The sequence below is a fragment of the Ovis canadensis genome, chromosome 1, assembly GCF_042477335.2.
Source record: "Ovis canadensis isolate MfBH-ARS-UI-01 breed Bighorn chromosome 1, ARS-UI_OviCan_v2, whole genome shotgun sequence".
Lineage (NCBI taxonomy): Eukaryota > Metazoa > Chordata > Mammalia > Artiodactyla > Bovidae > Ovis > Ovis canadensis.
In genome coordinates this window covers 171,883,262-171,892,582 of record NC_091245.1, presented here as the reverse complement: position 1 = coordinate 171,892,582, position 9,321 = coordinate 171,883,262, and the positions used below count along the sequence as shown (strand labels likewise).

The 9,321-nt window shown below is 33.2% G+C and overlaps 1 non-coding gene across 1 annotated transcript; it reads left to right on the top strand.

Annotated features, from left to right (window-relative positions):
* The first annotated feature begins 8,690 nt into the window (after window positions 1-8,690).
* LOC138431597 (U7 small nuclear RNA) lies at window positions 8,691-8,752 on the top strand. The gene has a single exon (XR_011253753.1). It is a non-coding gene; the product is annotated as a U7 small nuclear RNA (small nuclear RNA).
* Window positions 8,753-9,321: the final 569 nt, after the last annotated feature.

Sequence of the window (9,321 nt, the reverse complement as noted above, 5' to 3'; positions counted from 1 at the left end):
TAATGTACTAAATGTACTTAATGCACTTAAATGTAGTAAGGTAAGATGATAATAATAGGGAAACAAACATATTACTATCTTCATTTTTTATTTGAAAATCTAAAACTATTATAAAATAAATCCTTCTTAAAATATATAATTGTGAAGATTTTGCATCATTTCATTAAAATCAAATCATTGATTTGTTAAATAAAATGGCCTAACTATACTGAAAAACTCCCTTTACAAAGAATTTGCCTTTTAGGCTCATTTTAATTTCTTCTCGTAGTATAGCAATGCACTGGGGACAAAGAATAGTTAGATGATTATCATTTTATTTTCAGTTAATGGTCCAACTTTGAGTTCCAAAACAGCAACCACAGTATGCAGTCATATCTTTAAATGTTCTATTTATCATCAGTATAGCTAACAGAGCAAGACAAGAGACATGTGACTTTGTTCACTGACTAAGCAAATACATTAGAACAAAAACTAGATCTTTAAGAAACCTAAAGACAGTCAAATTGCTAGAGTTAACTACTTTCCCTTTTCTGTAGACACTTTTTCCCCTGAATGTTCGTTTAACTTCAGGATTTGTCTGACTATATTGATTGTAATCCATAAATCAGTTGGTAAAAAAAAAGGCACATTCCTGACACTGATATTGAATGATTTCCACTATGAAGAACATAATATAATTGAGTACTAAGTTAAAATCTTACAATTAAACTCATAAAATTTTATAACTAAGATTGTATAAGAGCAAGGATGGAGCAAAAGATGTTTTTTATAAAGTCATTAATTATCAAACTAAAATCAAGTTTAAATATGAAGGTGGAAACCAGGGATAAGAAGTATACTAAAATAGAAAAGTTAGGTTGATAATGAACATATTTTATGTGAACAGTCTGTGAAAATATCTTTGGTTTCTTCTCTGTTAATCAATCACAATATGATTTGAACACACAGATGAAAATAATACGTATACCTTGAGGAGTTAATAAATCCAAAATTGCTGATTGCTTTTATTGTTGGAAAAAAAAACTATGGAAATGAGAGTAACTCAATTTGGATTAAATTCACAATGTTGGCTTGCTTTTGACTGGAGCAAATGAGGGAATATTTTTATACCACAATTATCCTAGAAGTTAAAAAATAAATTATATTTTTTCTCACTACTTCTACCTTACTGGTACCTGAGAAGACTTTCATTAAGGTATACTACAATTAATTACATTATTACTTTTTCTAATGCAATACATATTCAAAGTTATAATTAGTAAATAACCATTAAATAGTTCATCATTCAAACACTTTATCTTTCCATTTTTATGCCATATTTATATAGGTTAAATGGACTTTAATTGATATAATTATTGGAGTATAACATAAAAATTAAGTTGGTCCATCTTCATTAATAATGTTAGAAAATAGACTGCTTGAAAAGCACTAAAAATCAAGGAAAGTACTATTTTTATTCATTCTAGAAATATTTTTATTATACTTTATGCATAAATATTAAAAGATGCAAAACACTGGACATAGTGAGTTAGGACCAATCCTCTGAAGATTGATTACATGAAATTTGGTTTTTCATAACCTGTTATAATGAATAAACATTCTAGGTAGCACTTCCTTTCAAGGAGAAAACAATTTGTATATTGGTGAATTAGCCTGATAGATAACAGAAATGTGATGACTCAGTGAGTAGGTGGGTGGGAAATTGTGAAGATATCTTATTGGCAACAGTGCATTGTTTGTTTGACCTTAAAGCCACATAATTTTATAACTTTTATAACTTTGGCTTCAGTTCAATTCAGTTCAGTTCAGTCAGTTAGTTGTGTCCAACTCTTTGTAACCTCATGAATCTCAGCATGCCAGGCCTCCCTGTCCACTACCAACCCCCAAAGTTCACTCAAACTCACGTCCATCGAGTCGGTGATGCCATCCAACCATCTCATCCTCTGTCGTCCCCTTCTCCTCCTGCCCCAATTCCTCCCAGCATCAGGGTCTTTTTCAATGAGTCAACTCTTTGCATGAGGTGGCCAAAGTATTGGAGTTTCAGCTTTAGCATCAGTCCTTCCAAAGAACACCCAGGACTGATCTCCCTTAGTATGCACTGGTTGGATCTCCTTGCAGTCCAAGGGACTCTCAAGAGTCTTCTCCAACACCACAGTTCAAAAGCATCAATGCTTTGGTGCTCAGCTTTCTTTACAGTCCAACTCTCACATCCATATATGACTACTGGAAAAACCATAGTCTTGACTAGATGGACCTTAGTCGGCAAAGTAATGTCTCTGCTTTTGAATATGCTATCTAGGTTGGTTATAACTTTCCTTCCAAGGAGTAAGTGTCTTTTAATTTCATGGCTGCAGTCACCATCTGCAGTGACTTTGGAACCCCCCAAAATAAAGTCTGACACTGTTTCCCCATCTATTTCCCATGAAGTGATGGGACCGGATGCCATGATCTTCGTTTTCTGACTGTTGAGCTTTAAGCCAACTTTTTCACTCTCCTCTTTCACATGCATCAAGAGGCTTTTGAGTTCCTCTTCACTTTCTGCCATAAGGGTGGTGTCATCTGCATATCTAAGGTTATTGATATTTCTCCTGGCAATCTTGATTCCAGCTTTTGTTTCTTCCAGTCCAGCGTTTCTTATGATGGACTCTGCATAAATAAGCAGGGTGACTATATACAGCCTTGATGTACTCCTTTTCCTATTTGGAACCAGTCTGTTGTTCCATGTCCAGTTCTAAATGTTGCTTCCTGACCTACATACAGGTTTCTCAAGAGGCAGGTCAGGTGGTCTGGTATTCCCATCTCTTTCAAAATTTTCCACAGTTTATTGTGATCCACACTGTCAAAGGTTTTGGCGTAGTCAATAAAGCAGAGATAGATGTTTTCCCGGAACTGTCTTGCTTTTTTGATGGTCCAGCGGATGTTGGCAATTTGATCTCTGGTCCCTCTGCCTTTTCTAAAACCAACTTGAACATCTGGAAGTACTAATATCCAAATAAGAACAATTTACAAACTCTCATCCCAGCTTCAGCTCACAGTGTTAATGTACCTCTGCATTTGACTTTAATCTGTGCACTTCAGTATAATCTCTTTTATATTCCTAGCTGGATCTTTACAGATACTTCCTTTTAAACATCCTCATGTTTTCCCATTTTTTTCCCATTAATATTATCATTGAAGCATTATACTGCTGGAGACACAGTACCATCCTTAGGTCTGGGCAGAAGAGACCCTTATTCTGCGCCTTGCATTATTGACAGTCTTGCTTTGGGTTTGTCCTGGATGGCCCCCTCCCAGTGGTGTGAAGGGAACAAACACACTGAGAGTCTGTTTCCCCAATTCTGGATCATGGTTTGCAAAATTAAGACAATTGATTAATTGATTAACTAAGTAATAGACATTTTGCATTTTTTCTCATCTTCCTAAGCATCAAAAGAGCAATAGTTGAAAGCCATTTTAGAATTGTGCCTTTTTAGCCTATTGACTGGTTCTTAAAAATAATTCCTATATATGTTCAAAAATAAAATTATATTCTAAATTCTGCTGCAGTTGTTCAGACAGTACATTGTAAATTTAGATTGCATCTCAAATAGGCAAAAATAAAGTGTATATTTTTTGCTATTTATTTACTTTCATTTTCCAGTTCCAGGCTAAGTCCAGAAGTAAACAAGCAATTGGAAATTGCCTATTAATGGTCTTTCTTAAGAGTTTTTTTTTTTTTTCTCCCCAGATAGTTGCATGGAATTTTTCAGTGTTTCATACATCTGCTATCTTTTTATTATCTTCTCCAAATAGGTACTAAGTACCAGGAGTGGCATTTATTGACTCCATCGAAGTCAGTCAGAGAACAGACTCAATCCATTAGGAATATCATGATCTCTCTCTTTTCTGATGAGAAATGGTTGATTCGTTTTGGTTCCTTAATGTGTATCTGCCATGTTATGATTAATCCTATGTAATCGTTTGGAATGATGTGATGTCTACAACTGGTGTCTGAGCAACTAGCTTTGCTTCTGGATTCAAAGTCTCTGTGTATCAGGGTTCCTTTAATCTTAGCATTTTGTGTTCTCCTCCTATAGCATTTAGGGATTTCTTAATTACCTGTTGCTGCTTGAGAGTAAGGTGAATTAGAAAAGCTACCTTTGTTTTTATTTCTTTCACCAGTTGATCAGAATGGTTCCTACTCCACATTAAATGGTGCTAAGTGGGGGGAAATCTGCCAGTGATGAGCCATACCAGCTCAATTGTCTTTCCTTTATACAAACATGGGTATTTGCATAACAACAACCTTCTTAAACCCCAAAGTTTATATCCACATTCTCATTTGGACCTGTTTGCTCTACTTTTATTTCTGTCTTCCTTTCTAAGGTAATTCAAAATAGTGAAGGAAGCAGTTTTTAGTCTTTCCATTTAAAAGGGACTTCTACCCCATATCCCATTCCTAATGAAGTGGTCATCAATCTATCCCTTTCTGTAGAGTCATATTTGAAAAACAAAAATTTTTACTGTTTAGGTAAGAAGCATCACAAAACTGATGATGACTGAAAACAATCAGTTTGCTTTTCTCCTTGAGAGTGCACCATATCATTGTTTAAATGTTAGTGCCAACATCTGAGTCATCTGTGGGTCTGTTTCTATTGAGTATTTTCTTATTTAGTTATGTATCAGATTTTCTTGTTTTTTCATGCTTCTCAACTTTTCCTCTTTTATTTTCCTGGATAATGGGTATAAAATAACAGTGTAGAGAAGATGGAAATACAACTTTTAAAATTTGCATTCTTGAGCTAACAGTTCTCTTCTTCATCTGCCAGCTAGGATAGGGAACTAAACATTTAAACTCTATAAATTTAAGTGCTATTTTAATTACAATGTTTTTTAGACCTTCTTAGTAAAACCCTGTCTGCTCACATAATAGTTACTGATCTCTTTAAACTTATAAACATTTGATTTGGGCTGTAATAGCCAAAACTTCATATAATTTTGTGTGAGGGTTTATGAATCTAATCTCTTTGAACCTCATTAAGACTTCATAAGTTCTCTTTAACTTCTAGCTACTCTTTCACTGCAATTTTTTTCAGAAAAAATAAGGGAAGAGGAGAATTAGGTTGAGTGATTTAATTTTACATTTGAGGCTTTTCATTTTCTAATTTACCATGCTATTTCAAATTATCATTAAGAATTCTGCCTCTCCTTTATCTGTCTGCCCCTGGAAAATGTGTTTTGTTTTGTTCTGTTTTTTTTTTTTTTCTTTTTTCTTTTGTCTTTTCCCTCAGTAGCTATGATTCTTAGCTCACCCACAGAAGACATTTTCATCTCTGGAATTCAGTTCCTCTGGGTTCCTTGCATCCACTATTCTGAAGTAGCATACTATAAAAGCTATTGTCTTCTAAATAATTCATTAAAATTTTTTTTTTTTACCATGAAAGCATAGGCTTTACCATTATTCTATATCCTGACAAACAATAAGTAGCAGGATTTCAGTGTATCTTAAAGCATGAAAATATATTTTATTTAAGTTTTGCCTATATTTAATTCTATATCTGTTTTTCATAGAGTCAATAAAAAGTCTATGTGTGTGTGCAAATTTATATGTTACAAGTAAATATAATTTTATACTTTCAATGTTTTTAAACTGAGTTGGAATAGGTGATTGTATCATAATTGAAGGGTAAATAAAGAAATGGAGAATTTATTTTAAATTCTCATTTGATTTACCCCTCCAACCTAAGCAAACTTTAGACTTCCCTGGTATCTTAGCTGGTAAAGAATCCATCTGCAATGCAGGAGACCCTGGTTCGATTCCTGGCTTGGGAAGATCCACTGGAGAAGGGATAGACTACCCACTCCAGTATTCTTGCCTGGAGAATTCCATGGACAGAGGAGCCTGGAAGGCTACAATCTATAGGATCACAGAGTCAGACACAACTGAGTGACTTTCTTTCACTCACTCAAGCAAACTTTAGAATCATGGCCTAAAACATAAAATGAAATATTGATCAGATTAAATGTAATAAACCAGAAAATGTGATGGAATGTTTCTCACATATAAATATATGAAAGAAATAAAGATACAGAAAACTGGAAAAGTTGTTATGAAATACAAAAGAATGTCTTCAAGTAATCAATGACAATACTGACATATAACCTCTCAGAGCAAACAACAGAAGCAAAAACATGACCAACTATGATAGTTAAAACTTAGTGTGTATGGTGGTAGTGGTGTGCAATTCTGGCCTAGAATTTTAGCAAAATTTTTATCAAAAATAAAGATAAAATAAAAATGTTTTTATTTAAAAAATCGGAGAAAATGTATCATTAGCATCCTTGGTTATTTTAAAAAAGTATTATAAAATTATCTTCAAACAAAATAAAAATGAAACTAGATAGAGTGAAGTAAGCCAGAAAGAAAAACACCAATATGGTATACTAACACATATATATGGAATTTAGAAAGATGGTAATGATAACCCTGTATGCGAGACAGCAAAAGAGACACAGATGTATAGAACGGACTTTTGGACTCTGAGTGAGAGGGAGAGGATGGGATGATTTGGGAGAATGGCACTGAAACATGTATACTATCATGTAAGAAACGAACTGCCAGTCTGTTTGATACAGGATACAGGATGCTTGGGGCTGGTGCATGGGGATGATCCAGAGAGATGATATGGGGTGGGAGGTGGGAGAGGGATTCTGGATTGGGAACTCATGTACACTCGTGGCGGATTCATGTTAATGTATGGCAAAACCAGTACAGTATTGTAAAGTAAAATAAAGTAAAAATAAAAGTTAAAAACATAAAAATAAAAAAGAAGATCAGACAATCAGAAAAGAACAAAGGATATCTAAAAGTAAAATATTTTGGTAACTCAAAATGCATATTAGCTGTTTTAATATTAAATATAATTAATATTACATATAATATATTGTTTAAAACAATATAATGACATCTAATAGAGTTTTTAAATTTAAGATGCATAAGAACAAGAAGATATTAGTTCAGAGAAATTTATGAGCTAATGTGATAAAATTGAGGTAATGTGGAACTAATGTGGTCTAATAATATTCATTTTATTTATTAGATCTTGATAAGATAGCAATATATGATATAATCTGGAAGCTTTGACTATAATGATACAAGAATGAGTTGGCATATGAGTAGTAGAAGGACAGTGGAATGATTTAAAATATGTATACATATATGTATACATATATATCTCAAGTGATAAAACTACAGAATATAGAAACATGCAGAAACATATAGAACATAAATATAGAAACATAAAACATGCAGAATATAGAAAAAGCAGTAAAATGGTTTATTTAAGTCTGAAAATGTCAAAAGGGACTTTAATATAAGTGGATTTCATGTTGAATTAACAAGTGATAATTATCAGACACAAAGAAAATAATTTAAATACTGATAATAGAAATATATAAAATGAAGAGTATTAGAATCAAATACTATGCAAATACTAACCAAAAGAAATTAATGGAGCTGTTAATCAGACAGTTAAACTTAAGGTGAAAAGATAGAGAAATTTTTCATGATGATAAAATGCTTAATTAGTCATGAAAATATAGCTAATTTTAATTTGTAGTCATACAATATAACATCAAAACAGAAACAGTAAAAATTGACACAAGTACAAATATGGAAATAACAGAATTATAGAGGGATATTTTAATATACATTTCTCAGTACTTAATAGCAGTATCAGACCAAAAATAAATGAGAAGATTTGAACTCTTTGATTACAAAACTTAATATATTTATCTGTAGAAGACTACTTCCAACTGTAGAAAGAACGTTTTTTAAAATACACATGGCACATTAATAAAACTTGACCACTAAGCAAATGTTGACATAGTTATAGGATTTAGATTCATTCTGAGCACAAAATAATTTAGATTCATTCTGATCACAAAATAATGGAAATAACTTTGATAGTCCTAACAAAATATAATTTGAAAATCATCATATGTTAAGGCATGTGAAGATTTTAAATAAATAATCCATAGATCAAAGAAATAAACCATAATGGTAGCTAGAAAATATTTTATGCTAAATTTTAAGGAATATATGGTATAACCAAAATACTAAAGAGAAAAACAGAAGTTATTGCTTTGAATTTGTGAAAAAAGAGTGAAATCTTTCTGAGAGCTTGGAAAAGAAATAGGTAATATCAATAAGGAATAAAGGATATGACTACAGATACTAAGGGCTTCCCTTGTGGCTCAGCTGTTAACACAGGTTCAACGCCTGGGTTGGGAAGATCCTCCTGGAGAAGGGAACGGCTACCCACTCCAGTATTCTGGGCTGGAGAATTCCATGGACTGTATAGTCCATGGGGTTACACAGAGTCAGACACAACTGAGCTTCACACAGTTATTAAACCACCACAGATACTCCAGGGAATGAGTAAGGAGTCAGGAGTAAGGAGTCTGGCTGCAATGCAGAAGACCACCTAGGTTCAGTCCCTGAGTTGAGAAGATCCCCTGGAGAAGGGAGTTGCAATCCACTCCAGTACTCTTGCCTGGAGAATTCCATTGGCATAGGAGCCTGGCAGGCTATGGTCCATGGGATTGCAGAGTCAGTCATGAGAGTGACTGATACAAGCACTCCAGTATTTTAAGAAATTGAAGAGCATTGTGAACAACTAATGCCAATAACTGTTTTAAAGTTAAACAGAAAGTGTTACAGCTCTTTTAGAATTTGTGTAGCAGGTTTTCTGATCCTCACCGGAAAACCCCCATGGGAAAAAAAATAAATAAAATTAAATGGGAAAAGATTCCTATGAGAATTAAAATATGGTTTACTAATAATGACACATAGATAAAGAGATATTGTAACTAGCCATATTATATGTTAAAGAAATAGAATCCGCACTGCAAAACTTACCCCCAGTGATGAATTCAGGCTAAGGCTGAGGGATGCTGCCAAACAGAAGAAATAATTTGCATCCTATGGCAAAGTTTTCCAGAGAATATGAACAAAAGGGGACAATGCGCTAAATTCTTTCCAATGAACATTCAGGGTTGACTTCCTTTAGAATTGACTGGCTTGATCTCCTTGAAGTCCAAGGGCTTCTTAAGAGTCTTTTCCACTATTGCAATTGGAGGGAAGCATTGGAAAAAAAATGTAAGCATTTTACTAGTATGTACATAGATGCAAAAGGGAATGAAACATTAGTAAATTAAATCCATCAGTAAGTAAAATGAATAATACACCACAAAAATTGTCTTATTCTAGGAATGTTAAGTTGTATTTGATAAAGTGCATACACAAAATCTTACAAAAAACAACTACTTAGAATGTTGAAA